This window comes from Papio anubis, chromosome 1 (assembly GCF_008728515.1).
Source record: "Papio anubis isolate 15944 chromosome 1, Panubis1.0, whole genome shotgun sequence".
Taxonomy (NCBI): Eukaryota; Metazoa; Chordata; class Mammalia; order Primates; family Cercopithecidae; genus Papio; species Papio anubis.
The window spans coordinates 66,023,128-66,039,833 of NC_044976.1; positions in this window are offsets into that span (position 1 = coordinate 66,023,128).

Consider the following 16,706-nt stretch of genomic DNA (forward strand, 5'->3'; position numbering starts at 1 on the left):
AGAAAGAGGAGATTTGCCACCTCTGACTTCCCCTCATGACTCCCAGGTCACATTAGCACTAACACTAGTTATATTTTAAAGTGTCTTATTTGTTTATGTCACAAATAATGATTGAACGCACACTGTGTATATACCAGGCTCTGTACTAGACACTGGAGACACAATGCAAAGCAGCCATACTCCCAGCTCTGTGGAGTACTCACGATGTACTGCATGCAAAAAGACAATCGGATGTGGAAAGTGTCCAATGAGTTCTGTAGAATGTGGCCCATTAGATCTCTGATTTACAGCATTGTGGCTGGTATAATTAAATTATTTGAGCCATTATTTGTTAGTGTTGGTCTTCCATTTTCAATTAAAAATCCCATAAGGACTGTAAGTCCTAGCATAATGCCTAGCCTGTGAGGAAGAGCTCAATAAACATTTATGAAGAAGGAAAGAAGAGGAGAGGAGGGAAGAAAGGAGGGAGGGAAGGAGAAGGGATGAAATAGAAAGAAAAGAAAGAGAAATCAGTTGTAGTGGTTCGCCCCTGTAATCCCAGTGACTTGGGAGGCTGAGACAGGAGGATTGCTTGAGCCTAGGAGTTTGAGGTTGCAATGAGCCATGATTGCATCACTGCACTCTGGTTTGAGTAACAGAGTGAGACCCTGTGGAGAAAGAAAGGCAGGAAGAAAGTAAGAAATAAAGGAAAGAAAGAATGAGAAAGAAAACTAAAGAACGAAAGAATGAAAGAAAGAGAGAGAAAGAAAGGAAAGAAAAAGGAGAAAGAAAGAAGGAAAGAAAGAAAGAATGAAAGAAAGGAAGGAAGGAAGGAAGGAAGGAAGGAGGAAAGAAAGAGAAAGAAAGAAAGGAAAGAAAGGAAGGAAGGAAGGAAGAAAGAGAGAGAGAGAGACAGGAGAGGAGAGGGAAGGGAAGGAGAGGAAAGGAGAAAGGTAGATTAGTGTCCTGGAAGAAGGGTAAAAGGACACTGTGAATAAACTCTGGGCATGTAGAGGGAAGCTGGGTGCTGAGAAGGCAAGGAAATGGATCTAAGTGAGAGGAGGTCAAGGCGGCAGGCACTAGGTGTATAGGAAGGAAGTGGATGTTTCATCTGGGAAAATTCCATGGCAGAAAAAAGGCAGGTGGCTGTGCAGAGCCTGGGGACTTGTCACGAAGTTCACCCTCTGTCTGGCTGGGAGGTGTCCTGACTGCAGAGAGCCACACCTCTGGCTGAACCTGGGAATCCCTGACCTAGGGCTGATGCTGTGCCAGGTGGGGCAGAGAACTCTGGACTCTGGACTCAAACAGACCTGATTTGCCTTTAGCCTGTGCTGTCAATAACCTAAAGTTAGGTTTCTCTAAAGAGCTGTTGAGGTGATGAGCTGTGCTGGAAGAACCTGGCCAATGCCTTCTGGTGGAGGCCGGCCTGGGCTCTCTTCATAAAGATGCATTTTGTTTTAGCTAATTGATCCCCATGAACCATTGTTCTAGTTTACTGTTTCTCCTCCTTAGCTATATTCGCACTATAATTACACCTTTCTCACTATTTCTTAGAAGCCTTCTATTTCAAATAGAACTGTGGTCTTACCTATAAAAACCACATTTCCCAAACACGGATTGTGATTGATAGTCACAAGGGCACTTACAGGCAAAACTCTGGAAAAATGAACAGCACAGCTGGAGGGTATAGTATGTGCACGGCCTTGTGCTGAGTGCTTGCATTGCAATATTCCATCCAGTCTTTGCAGCAGCCCTGTGGGGCAGGGGCTATTGTTATCCCCAGTTGACAGGGAAGGAAATGAGACCCAAGCAGGCTTCAGTCACCTCTCTGCAGTCTCTCAACCACACATGATGGAAACAGGACCCACAAGCAGGGCTGACTCTCTCGGTCAGGCCTAGACACTCCAGCTCTAAGCCAGGCCAAGGTGATGCAGGCCCCAATGGCAATGAGCTGTGGTTTTAGAAGAAAAGTGGACAAACAGTTTCTACCCTAATTGTTACATCTATTTTAAAAATGTTTTTCTTTTATCTTGATAAGTGATGGTCATTTTTCATATACTATAAGTATGTAAAGTTTTATTTAATTAAGTTTGAAAGTGAACTTTTAAAAGAGAAGTGTTCTGTAATGGTGTAGTGGATATATGGATACGGGGAGAGTGAAGGTGAACACAGGTGATGATCTGGGGAAACTCAGGCCGCCCTCAGGGCTGATTTTGATCTTTGCTGTTGGACTCTGTGACACTGTCAGTCTGCCAACCCTCATGGGACGTGCCACTGGGGTTTGTTGCATCTTACTGGGCTTTGCCTAATTGGTCTTGCCTGTGTGGGTCTGTCTCATCTCTCGGGTCATGGCTGTGCCCCATCTTGACAGAATAAATATCAGAAACTAGGTAAAAGGTGATTTGGCAAATATCAGGAAACGAAATGTCTTCAGCTGCAATGGGCTCAGGACACACAAAGGCTTGCTGGGAAGCGACACAAAAGATGAGGATCCCCTCTGTCCTCTGCACAGGACCTGTGGCAAGTCAGGAGAGGCGTGTATACACAGAGAGAGGGTCTCTGGAGGGAAAAGGCTATTTATTTACCAGGAGGCTGCAGCCTCAGAGATTTCCTGCTGTCACAGTGAAGGCGACCTGCTTCAGGCCTGTGTAACTATCGTTCTGACCTTTACTCTTTCTGCAGGCATGAAGCCTCATACTTTCCAGGTACTCATTAAAATTGTTCTGAATTCACTCCCCTTGCCACTGCACTTGGGAGAGAACATTCTACGTAGAGGACCACAATTAGAGTTGACTAGGCACCCAGCTCTGTTCCTCCACTACTGAAAACTAGATATGCAGCAATCTACTTTCTAATGATTACTGGGAGTTTCTTTTGCATGACGCAGTTCTCCCAGGACCACTCCCTGAGTGAATGGATAATCAGGTCCCAAACCTGCAAGGCTTTATCCAGTTCTTGGATAAAACTACATAAACCTATCTCCTAAAGTATCCCTGCTGCCTCCTCACTCCCTACCCACCCCGTAGCTGACGAGGTGGAAAAACTATTTTTGTGCAGTCCACTCAAAAGCAAAAGTCCTCTTATGTTAAAGAGTGTTAAGTCGTAAGATTTAACAACAGGTCAATAATGCCAAATAACTTGGCTTATTGATATGAAAGTTGTGTGCCCCTTGTGTTTGTGTTCAAGGTAAGGAAAAGTTAATAGTCTGAGCAAATATTTTTGAGCAGATAATTTCTGCTGCTTTAATAAACAATATGTTTAAGGATGGGGGCTTTAGAATGACACTAATTGGGCCAGGCATGGTGGCTCATGCCTGTAATTCCAACACTTTGGGAGGCCAAGGTGGGAGCATTGCTTGAGCCCAGGAGTTCAAGACCAGCCTGGGCAACATAGTGAGAACTCATATCTAAAATAAAATATTAGCCCTGTGTGGTGGCACACGCCTGTGGTCTCAGCCGCTTGGGAGGCTGAGGAGAGAGGATATCTGGAGTCTAGGAGTTTGAGGCTACAGTGAGCTATGATTGCATCACTGCACTACAGCCTGGGCAACAGAGCAAGAACCTGTCTCAAGAAAAGAATCACACTAATTTCAGTTCAAGTTTCTGCTCTGCCAATTAGCTGTGGCAATTTGGGCAAGTTACTTTCCCTCTCTGAATCTGTTTCTTTATCTGGACATGGGAACACTGTCTCTGGGGTCCCATGGAGCAGAGATTCTGTTAGGCTCACTCTGGTAATGAGGTTTTGATAAGGCCTGATGAGGGTAGGCATCCCATGAAAGCTGAGAGTAGGAACCATTCTGAGGAGCAGGGCATGGGGGTCTTTCAGAGACTGGAACTGGGCCCCAGGGCAGGAATGTGTGGCTCTTTACTCTAGTGCTCACCACCTATGTGGCTATTAATACCACTCTCCAAGTGTTGGCCTACCCTTGGTCTGCTTTTCTTTCCTTCATGAAGTAGTTTCTCTCCCTCACCCCAGGTATCCTTTCTCTCCCTCACGGCTTCTGCTTACTCATGTCCATGACTTCCTCATGCCCTCAATGCACTCAAGCTCGTCATGGCCTCTCTGGCTTCTTATCTTTCAACTTCAGTTTCTACGGTGAAATAGAGGACAATAGATTTCCTCTATTTTCTCAACTTGAACTTTCTAAAAGCAAAAATTAATGAGAATAAAGCCTTTTGTTTTTTGATATCCTATGAACTGCTGGCTAGACAATGGTTGCAGTTGGGCCCAGGGCGCATCCCCGATGTAGTCAGAGGTGTGTGTGTGTGTGCACTAGTGTGTGTGTATGTTTGAGGACAGTCATATTGGGCAAATGAAAGCCACTGAGGGCAACCTGTTTGTTGAGTGCAGGTGATTGATGTGTAGTAGCCCCCCCCCAAAAAAAAGTCTCCTAAGGTTATAGTGAAGATGCAACGAGATAAAACTTGTAGGGGACCTAGCACAGAGCTAGGACACATAGGAAGTTCTAAAAAATAAAGTAGCTGCTATGTTATTCATCTTCTTATTATGCGATTGTTGTTATTATTATTCTAATCTACAATGAGTGCAGACTTGGTTCCAAAGGCACAGGGTAATTTTCAGGCTGCTAATAGAAGACACAGTGGGTAATTATTTTCTTCACACAACTAGGTCAACTTCACTAAAGACAGGGAGAGAGACGGGAAATAGAACCTCTCTATGTACAACATCAAGGAATTTAAAAAAAGGTCCTCAGAGCAAACAAACATTAAGAGTTCCTCTTCAAGTTACCCTTTAAAACCACAAATACGATCCTGTGAGCCTACCTAACTCTTTTAAGGACTTCTCTTTTTTCTTAAATAAAGGCACAAATTCTTCATAAGACCTTACGTACTCTGCACCCTCTCTCCCACCGTGCGCGCCACAGACACACACACAGACACACACACAGACACACACACAGACACACACACACACACACACACACACATATACTTCCCAGCTTCCCTGCACCACAAATACCTTGCTTGGGGAGCTGCAGTCACGTTGACCCGCTGGCACTTCTGGGACACCAGCACACCTTGTTCGTGTTGTACACAGGGCTCGACACCGCGCTGTTCGGCCTAGGACACTCTTCTCTGCCCTTCCCCAGCCCTTTTCCTAGTTAATGTCCACTCACCCTTTGTCTCTGTTCAAACAGCAGAGAAGTTTTCCCTAGCCCATGTTCTTTTATATAAGATACACACTCACAGAATCAAATGCATTTTCTTCAGCCCATTATTTTACTGTAATTTGTGTCTGCTTCTCTGACCAGACTGTCAACCTCCAGTCCCAAGACCTTGCAGGCACTCAGTAAATATCTTTTGATTAAATGAATCAGTGATGGTGTTGCTACCAAATGCAACTGCCTATCTCAGAAGCTAAGACAACACTGGAAGGTAAAAACATTCAATATTATACCATTATTAAAAGTTAAAAACACACATGCAAAGTTCACCAAATTTGACTCTGTTCTATGCTCAAAGGAAATTACAACACATTTTTAAAAACTGTTATTTTACAGGCCACATTCATTAGCCAGAATGCAATAAATTTAGAAATTAACAGGGAGCCAAAAAAAAAAATCTATACTCCTTAACTATAAAAACACACTTCTAAAGACCTCTTGGTTTAAAGAGGAAGTAAACCACTTAGAACTAGACCACAGTGAAAGTAGCACACATCAAAACTAATGGAATATGGCCAAAGCAATTTTCAGAAAAAAACTCTAGTCTTACATTTATTTATTAGAAATATAAAAAAGATTGAAAAGCAAAACAAAATAAAGCCAAGTAAATAGTAAGAAATAAATTAATATGGAAGCAGAAATTACTGAAACAGGAAAAAAACTTAGCAAAATTAATCAATAAAACCACAGATTTGCTTTGTTTTGAGGTAAAAATTATTTGGCTAGAATAGTTAATAAAAAGAAAAACCAGTATTACCTATTGCTTAATAGGCAATATCAGGCATGAAAAGGGATTTGTACATTATGCACAATTTTATAACAAGGAATTTGAGACCCAGATGAAAAGGATTTTCTAAGAAAATATAAATAACCAAACTTTGGGAAGAATAGAAAACATTAATAAACCATTACAGAAACTGAACTATTAGTTAAATGTGTACCTCCTTCCAGTCCATGCAAGGGCATCAGGCTCAAAAGGTTTATAGGCATGTTCTCCTAAAATATAGATGAACAAATAGTATGTTCATGATCTTACATGTACAGAAGGCCTCCTTAAGTCATAAAAACAAAGAAAAAGGTGAGCAAATTTGACACATCAAAACTAAAATCTTATCTATGACAAAAGACGTCATTAACAAAAGTTATGGTCTAGGAGAAAATATTTGCATTTGCAGATATATATGTGTATGTGCATATATACACACATACACATATGTGCGTACATACACATACATAATGCAAACACATATAACAGGCAAAAGAATGGTATCCTGGTGTTATTGTCTGAATTGTGTTCTCTCTTGAATTCATATATTGAAGCACAAACCCCCAATGTGATTATATTTAGAGACAGGGCTTTTAAGAGGTAATTAAGGTTAAATGAGATCATAAGGGTTGGATCCTAATCCAATAGGATTGGTAGCCTTTTTTAGAAAAAATTCATTTTTTGTAGAAATGGTGTATCCCTATGTTGCCCAGGCTGGTCTCAAACTCCTGGGCTCAAGCAATACTACCTCTTTGGCCTCTCAAAATGCTGGGATTACAGGTGTGAGCTACCATGTTCATGCAACTGGATGGCCTTCTAAGAAGAGGAAGAGACCTTCTTTCTCTCTCTCTCTCTCTCTTTCTCTCTCTGTCTCCCTCCCTCCCTCCTTGCACACACTAAGGAGAGGCCCTATGAGAACACAGCAAGAAGGCATTGTCTGCAACCCAAGTGACAAACCCTCACCAGACACTAACCCTTCTGGCATCTTGATTTTTGATTTCTAGCCTCCAGAACTGTGAGAAATTTTTGTTGTCTGGCTACCCAGTCTATCGTATTTTGTTATGGCAGCCCAGGCTGACTAAGACACCTGGATATATCAACCTAGAAGAAAAAAAAAGAAGAAAAGACAAAAAAAACAAAAACAAAAACAAAAATAAAAAACCTGATTTTAAAAAGTCAAAGATATGAACAGGATATTCACAGGATGGTTATGGTCAATAAACATAAGAAAAAATGCTTAGCAATACTAAAATACCTTTTTAACGACCATCAGATTGACAAACTCTGTAAACAATTTGCTCATCTCCAGAATTAGCAAGTGTGAGGAGTGATAGAATGTAAATTGGTAACAGTGACTTTCGAGGTAAATATGGGACTATTTTAAAATATAAAAATGTATGTAACCTAAAATCCCACAATTTTATTTCTCTATATCTATTCCTGGAAAGCAACAGACACATACAATATGCTCACCAAGGCATTATTTCTGAAAGCAAAAGCTTTGAAAGAATGAGGGCCTGGCACTGGCAGCGTGGTCAGACAGAGAGAGGCTGGACCCAGAGAGGCTGAGAGGAGAGCCATGGAGAATGCCAGTGGGTTACTGTATCTGGGTAGGGTTGCCCCAGAGAGAGGGCTCAGCATTGACTGCCTGGGTTAGGATAGCCAGGGAGCCACAGCCAGGCCACAGAGCAGCCATGGCACCCATAAAAGCTAAGCCGAGATTGAATGAGGCAAGAGCAGCACCCCGTCGCCCAAACCCAGAGAGGAAATGACTAGTTACCAGCCTTGGACTTCAGGTTCTCATGCCTGTAGAACAAGCAGCAAGCAGGCAGACAAGGGACATCACCCTGAAAACCAGAGAAGGGACAGGGCCCAAGGACTCTAGCTCTTCCATCTGTCCAGTAAGGAGCAATAGCCATGCCAGCCCCCTTAGACCCAGGAACCATCACAGGGAGGAAACCAGGAGGAAGAAAGGCTGTCAGAGACATACAGCATCTTATCCAAGAGACATGGTACACCATCTAAAAGAAATTGTTTAAATGATCATGTTAGACTACTGTTTAAATCAGGCTGACTCTTGAGCAGATTTTATTTCCTCCCACTCCCCAGGGGGTGATTTGGTGAGGAAGACCGAATCAGCAAAGAAAGATCATTTTTGTTTGAATATCTGAATTATGACGTGAGTGCATTATGTCATCCTAATAACCTCTGCTTTTTATTTTTCTTTCATGAAAGAAATTTCAAAGTTCGAAGAGAGAAGGCATTAATATTTCTCAAGATGCAAAATATGATTTTATAAAAACAAATTGCAGAAAGCTGTAGGATTTCAAAAGTGGATCCCAAAGATGGTCATGCCCTTTCAGTCCAAGAGCGACATCTCAGAAAGGAAGTGGGGCACAGGCACAAAGGCTGGAAAACCCTGAGGATTCCTGGGAAGCCAGCCCTGGTTTATGGCAGGGAGGGTAGGTATTCTTATACTGATTGCAATACTCTTTGTGGTGATGATTAGCGGTGTGTTGATCTTATTGAATAGAGAAAGAGAGGAGAATTTCAAAATGAACTTGAAAAACATCAACCTTGGAATAAAATAGAAATAATAATATAATAAGAATAATTTGAATCACGATTAGTGTACATCTTACATGCATTATTACATTTTATCTTCACTGTAACCTTACAAAGAAAGCTGTTATTATTATCTCCCATTTTACAGATGGGGAAACCGAGGCTTAGAGATGGGTTGTCTGCAAATATGGCCATGAATTCCTCCATCCCAGTATGCAAATGCCCCTCTTCCCACTGAGTGTTGGAGTCTGTTTCCCCTCCTGTTGAGCTTTGGCTGGCCTGTGGTGGCTTTCAACAAAAGAATGAATTGGAAGTGATGACATGCTTGTTCTGGCTTACATCTTAAGAACACTGGCAACTTCCATTTCTGCTCTCTTTGAAGCCAGTTGCCATGTCAGGAAGTCTGAATAACCTGTTAAGAGAGAAAGGCCACATGGACAAAGGCCACATGGAGAAAAGGATCCAATTTTTTATAAGAGACTAAGAAGGAAGAAGGAAAGACCCAGCCAGCCCCCAGCAATTTCAGCTACCCAAGACATGAAGTGTCAGACATGTGAGTGAGGCCTTCTTGGTCATTGGAACCCTAGCCAAGCTCACTGATGAACGCAGCCATGTGAGTGACCCCAGCTGACACAATGTGGAATACAAGAATCAACCCAGTACACCCACAGAATTCTAGTAAATAATAAAATAGCCATTGATCAGGCTACTACATTTGGGAGTGTTTCATTATGCAGCAATAAATATCCAAAACAAGAGATTAGAAGCTTGCCCATGGTCATACAACTGGTAAGTGGTAGAGCCAGGCCTTGAAGCCAGGTATTTCTGACCTCAGTGTCCAGGCTCTTAACAGCTGCATGGCCAAAGACTGTAAGTCATTAAAGACATGGAAATTATTAGCAGAGGTCTACTAAATCACGGGATATGAGAGCTGAGGAAAGAACAAGGACGAGAAGAAGGAACACACTGAGAATGGAGATGAACTTCCAGGAGCTTGAAACAAACCTTTTATTCCCATATTTATTGAGCATCTATAATGCTTGAGGCAATTTTGTAGGGGCTCTGGGAGATTCAGGTGCCATAGGGTAAATGATCTCAGGAAGATAGCAATCTAATTAGGGAAAACAAAAATGAATAAAAATCATACCATATAAAGTAAAATGGTAGAGTTACTATGGAACGCAGTTGAACAGTTTCTCAAAAAATTTTTGCCTTTAAAAGGAATGGGAAAAGCTGCAATTACTTTTGCACCAACCTAATATATGATCCAGCAATTCTCCTTTGAGCAAAAGAGTTGCTTGAACAAGTATCTCTACATTCATTTTCATAGCAGCATTATTCACAATAGCCAAAAAAGGTGCCAGCAACCCAAAGTCCATGGACAGATGAGTGGACAAACAATATGTGGTATGTGTAGACAATGGAACATTATCGAGTCTTTAAAAGGAAATTTCAGACACATGGGTGAACCTCGAGAACATTATCCTAAGGGAAATCAGTCAGTCACAAAGGACAAATCCTGTATGGTTCCATTTATAAAAAGTATCTAGAGTAGTCAAATTCATAGAGATAGAAAATAGAATCGCAGTTGCCAGGGGCTGGGAGGAGCGAGGAACGAGGAGTTAGTGTTTAAATGGTACCGACTTGCAGTTCAGGCAGATGAAGGAGTTCTGGAGATGGATGGTGGTGATAGTTGTACAACAATGTGAATACACTTAATGCCACTTAGTTGTACACTTAAAAATATGTATATTTTACCACGATAAAAGGCAATCAATTTTTAATTTTTTTTTTTTTTTTTTTTGAGACGGAGTTTCACTCTTGTTGCCTGGGCTGGAGTGCAGTGGTGTGATCTTGGCTCACTGCAACCTCCACCTCCTGGGTCCAAGTGATTCTCCTGCCTCAACCTCCTAAGTAGCTGGGATTACAGGTGTCTGCCACCATGCCTGGCTAATTTTTTTGTATTTTTAGTAGAAACGGGGTTTCACCGTGTTGGCCAGGCTGGTCACGAACTCCTGACCTTAGGTGATCCACCCACCTCGGCCTTGCAAAAAGTGCTGGGATTACAGGTGTCAACCACCGCACCCAGCCTAGACTTTAAATTATATATAAAACAAATGCTAGACAAGGCAGAGAGTTGTGAAGAGAAGAAAGCCAGGTAGGAAACAGTAGAGAGGGCTCATCACAGGCTCATCACGGGCCAGGCACTGAACTAGACTTCACCCATTCTTCGCTTCATCCAGGCTTCTCAATAACCCAGAAAAGTCAATGGTATTACCCCAAGTGATACAAGAAGTAAGTTTATGGATTTAATTGTCCACACAATGTGTCATAGGCAGTTACAAATTGGTTCAAAAGTTTTAGATAAAGTCAAGTGTGATAAATCCAGAATTGGTTATTTAAGGAACTATAGAAATGAGGAGTGGGGGAGGCTAGGTATTTTTTAAAAATTCAAATTAATTCCACAGAGGAAAATGGTGACTCTGCACCAATTTTCTTTTAAAAGTTTGTTATGGCTGGGCGCAGTGGCTCATGCCTGTAATCCTAGCACTTTGGGATGCCAAGGCAGGAGGATAGCTTGAGACTGGGAGTTCAAGTTCAACCTGGGCAACATGGCAAGACTCCTTCACTAAAATAATAATAATAAATAAAATGAATAAAAATTAAAAGTTTGTTTTTCCATATTTCAGGAATAGTGAACAATTAAACATTTTAAAACTGTAGAATATAAATAGGAAAATAAAGCGATATATAACCTCATCCCCAGAGGTAAATTGCTAATATTTTGGTATATATCCTTCTAGTCTTTTCTCTGCGTATCTGTATAGATATTTTTTCCAAACTGAAAAACACATGTAATGTGTATTTTTATATCCTCACTTTTAAATCTCTGCATATAAGGGAAATATTTTCTTACATTACTAAATAGTCTTTAAAACATGATTTGTAACGATTTGCCATCATAAAGTCAGGCCCAAATTTTACTAAACCACTCTTATTTAGAGAGTTTTCTTTTCTCTCTTAAATAACACTGCAATGACATCAATATACATACACCTTTAACCATAATCCCTGATTATTTCCTTAGAGAGGATTCCTAGAATCACACCAAGTGTTTTAGTGCACTGCCAGAGACAAAAAATTGGTCCACAGAGATCTCGTTTTTGAACCAGAATGGTGAGTATACTTATGTAAAGACACATCTTTGGGTTATGCTCTTAAAAATTATCTGTGCCTCTCTTTGTCTATGATAGTTCAGATAAATAAATATATAACTTATTATAGGTCAGCTACATAAGTAATTGTTATATAGTATAGACCAATAAATCAGCATGTATTATTTTTCTTGGCATCTCATATTGCCTGACACATAGCAGGTACCCAATACATATTTGGTGAATGAATGTCTATTGAATGAAATCCTGCAAAAATAAAGGCACTTTCAGCTTGAACATGAGGACCAAAAATTGGAAATGTGAAATTACAGTGCTTTCACTTCAGTGGATGATTCACAGGCCCAGCTGGTTTCGTGCATGTTTTATGAAGAGCAGTGCGAAGCGTAGTTCTGTAATTATTGCAATCTGGGGGAATGGTCTCAGCGGGTTTAGAGCAAATCTTTTGGTGTAGGGTCTAACAAAGCAACTGCTCTCTGAGCCAGGGGAGTGCTGGGTTTCTCTGGTGAGCAGCGTGGGTGGCCACTGGTTCTCGGCTTTCCTCCCATTGTGCTCAGACAGCCTATGTTTCTCTTGTCTGCTCTGTGTCACTAGAGCCCTGGGGATAGCAAGAAATCTGTCCAGAAGTGTAAAACCCCCCTTTTTATGAAACGAGAACTTTCAGAACAAGAACATTCAATGAGCTGACCGGCGATCTCAGAAAAGACACCCAGCAATGGCAAAATATAAAACAAAAGAGTCATCTGAGATTTGGCATCCTAAATCACTTACTTCTTTCTAACAAAGGGAGTTCCATTTTCTATAAGCTGCTGCCTTTACACACCCTCAACACAGATGTTTCTCCCTCTCCTCGGAGTTTGTAAAACTCACTCCATGAGGAAAGTTTCTGTGCTGCAGGTGAGTATAAGAGTGTGACCAGGAAGCACAATATGGGATACAGAAAACCACAAGGAATGGTGGAAAGGAAGATGACATGGAGAGAAAGGCAACCTGGGACTCAGTCTTGAGTCTTTCTGAGTGACCTTGGTCAAGTCACCAAAGCGTTCATTCAACAAACATTTGAGTGCTCAGTATATATTCCAGCAGTGCTGAAATATAACAAAAGCCACACATGTAATTTAGAATTTTCTAATAGCCACCTTGAAACAGAGTAAAAAGAAATAGGTAAAATTAATTTAAATAGTATATTTTCTTTAACCCAGTATATTTGAAATATTGTCATTTCATGATGTAGTCAATATAAGAAATTATTTAAGAGATTTATTTATATAGTTTTTACCATACTACATCTTTAAAATGCAGTATATGTTTTATACTTATGACACCTCTCAACTCAAACACTACATTTTCATCAGAAATAGTCAAGCTCTTTTAGGTTTCATACAGCTTACAATTGAGAAAGGAGATTCCCATACGTGAATTATTCCAAGCATACTTAAAAGTTTTTCAATAACAAAATCAGACTTTAAATTAAAATTAAAATACAATGAAAAATTCATTTCCTCCATCTCATTAACCACATTTCAAGTACTCAGTAGCCGTATGTGGCTAGTGGTTACTATACTGGATCACTCAGTTCTACAGCCCATTGAACCCTGCCCTCTAGATTTCAATCCAATGGGGAATTAAGACAAAAAAAAATCTAGTGACTACAATATAAGAAGCCTTTTTATCTAAAACTTATCTGGATGTGTCTAAAGACTTACCTATTCTTATCTTGAGACTAGAGGTCTGTAGGTTAATTTTTAGCCAGTTTAGTTCAAAGGAGTCATAAAAATGGTACCTAACTTAAAATATTTTAAAAACTTAACACATAAAGGTATGTCAATTCATCAATCTTATGTGACGTGACCAAGGGATTTTCTCTGAATAAGAATTTACTGATGAAATTTTGAGTTGCCTTCCTGGCATGTGTCAGATCCATTGTGCAGAAACAATAATTTTCAATAGGGGAAAAATTCCAAGTTGTAAATGAAGGCCAAGGTCAAGGCCTGGCTACTGCCGGTGGAGAAGCCATATGGGCACAAATCATTAATGGTAAATGTGGCAAACACTGTTCACTGTCTACTCATTCACCATCCTCACTTTCTTCTCTGCCAAACAGAACTCTGGTTTTATTCAGTTAGTAAATGGGGATCCCTTGATCTCATCAAAACTGTGCACAGTCTATCCAGCCCAGGGAAGAATCACGATTGAATTAAACTTTGCCAGTAATGGCCTAGGGGTAGGCATATGAGTTAGTTCTGGCCAGTGAGATTTCAGGGAAACCCTTTTGACAAAGACTTTCTCCTTAAGTGGAGAGAGTTCACAAGGAGAACATGTTTGGTCCTTGCCCCTTTCTTTATGTTTGAAATGCAGCTCTGTGAGGAGTTGCAGCTGCAATCTTAGGCCCATGGGGCCGTTAGCCTAAGACTACTTGACACAGCTTTTCTAAAGTTTGTTGTACATAATGAGAACTCAGTAAATCATCAGTAAGCATGAGAATTTGTCTTTTCCTTTACAATTTTATTGACTTACCCAGGTCGCTTTGAGGCCCATCTCTTCCATAAACCCTGTGTGATCCCTCCAGCCTGCAAGGGTACTCCCTCTTGCGGACCCATAGTACTTACTTAATTGATACTTAATCATATACTATCTTGAAACACTCTTCATTTCTTTATCCTAACTTGACTTTTTATGTGTCTAACTATGTTGAGGGCAGACCCCATGTATTCTTCTTTGTATCTTCTACGGCATCTAGCACCATCTAGTACTGGGCTGCTGTTCAAAAATATCTATAAAAGAAGTCAGTGAAAGAATGAAAGAGTAAAGACAGACATCCTCACTCTCTTGATCATGGAGTAGTATTTACCTTAAATAGCACTTAAGCCAGTTGCAAATTGATGGTCTAGGTTACAATTATTACATTGCATAGGTTCTTAGGTTCTACTTCAATATTTGATCCAATGTTTATCCCTTTTTAAAATTTTGGATTAAATTACCAATTTTGGATTCATGGTATTCTTAACCACTTTATTGATGCTCTAGTTTTTTCCCCCTATATTTCTTTTACTCAGATTGCAAAGAACTCATTCTAAATATCTTTCCACTCCTTCCTTGAAAATTCTCCCTTCTTACATTTCTGCCACCTAGGGACAAATGTACTTCAAATATTCCTTGGAACTCTATTCTACTATCCTCTCCACTTCCCAAATGTGGTAGTCTCTGAAGGCCTGGACAGAGAGGGAAGGCCTGACCACAGTGCCTATAGTTGGTTAGTTCAAAATGGAACCAAAGCTAGAGTGTGGCAGCCAAGAACTGCAGCAGCCTAAGTCCCCAAGGCATGCTGACGTACAAACATGGGAAGCCAAGGGCCTACGCCAGTTTCTAGAGGCAAACAGAAGGGATCAAAGGTCAGCAGCTCTGCAGAAGCTGGAGCAAAGTAGAAGCCAACTAGAAATGCAGCAAAAAACGTCCCAGGCACTTCCAAGAAGAGCCTTGGAAGGGCCTCACTCTCCATTATCAATCAGAAACCACATGGCACACAGAAGTGTTTCCTCTGCACGCACAAAGGGAAGAACGAGAGAATGCTTCCTAGTACATCTTCTTTTCCCAGGCTCACATCTTTTGTAGTTAAGTTTGTCTGGCTATTTTATGTATTAAACAAAGTTAATTCCCTCCATATCCTCTGAGGACTGGGCTGCTCCAGAGTCAGCTGGCCCCTTGCCTGGCTGCCTGCACATTTGCAACTGAAGAACACTGTCAGTTTGGACACCAAGGATGCCAGTAGGATGGTGGTTTCCCTAGGCTGCTTGCCTGCTGGAGAGCCTCTAACATGCCTGCAAGGAGGGGAAAACAGAGAGAGAGAAAAAGGCAATAAAATGTAGACAGCAAAATGCTAGTGTAAGAGGCTACTTAGAAAAGTAAACAGATCTATATCTAGTCCTAGAACAGCAGCAATGTCCAGAGGGCAGCCAAAAGCCCAGTGAAGCAAGTAAAAGATAACAGACCGCAAGCAGCAGGCAGCAACTGACAGAGTTCTCAGAGCAGGCAGGAGGCAGTCTGAGCAATTATACAGGGTAAAGCTGAGACCCACAAAGCAATGAAAAGAGATGGAACAATGCCAACAAAGGCTTGGGGGTAAAAGGAGCATCATGGGAAAATAGGAACAAAGCTTCATGTGAGCCATTAGATACCAGATAAAGAAAGTTCCAGATCGATAAGACATATTGGGTCATCTAAGAGGAAGGGAGGACGATGGGAATGGATTTTTCAGGACAAGTGTTTTAAAAACCTTGTTTTATTTAAAAAAAAAAAAAAGATGAGCTCAAAATGAGATCACTGGGGACTGTCACTTCAGTCCACAGCTGCCACAGTGCAGGAGGGAGGGCAAGGACTTCTAGAAGTGCAAAGTCACCCCATTGACTCATTGAGGGGACTCCCTGAGGTGTTAGACATCTGTTACTGGTGGCCCCGGATTGGGCTGCTGGCTGCAGTGTCAGGGAACAATGTGGCAGGACAAAGGGAGAATTCTGGTTTCTGAATGCAGCAAGGAAGATCTTGATCTATAAGGAAAGTGGCCAGTGGCTAGGAAGACAGTCCATCCAGGGATAGAGAGGCTCATGGCAAGGGCAGGCTCAGGGGAGGCAATTTGATTTGATGGAACACTTAATGTTATCTATGTAGGTGACAGTGACTCTCCTTGTTTTTACCAGGAAGTTTCTATGAGGGCATGGGTTTGTTTAGGTATGCAATACTCAGCACTCATTTGGCACTTAGCCTCCCTCTCCTCCCTTAACCTTCTGCCACATCCTCTGGCCCATTTCCAAACCTGGATCATTTCCATGATCCCTTTTTCCCTTATCCTGGGGCCCTGAGCCCTGGCCTATCACATGTCCACTATGAGGCCTGGACAGCCCAGAGCCTGCTAATGATTTTTTGCCCATTTCTAAGCCCACTTGCCATAAACTTTTTTAAGTGTCTGCTCTCAAGTGAGCTTGATTTTAATAAAAAGGAGTTCCTTCTATTTCCACCCCCTCTCCTCCAGCACACAAATGCC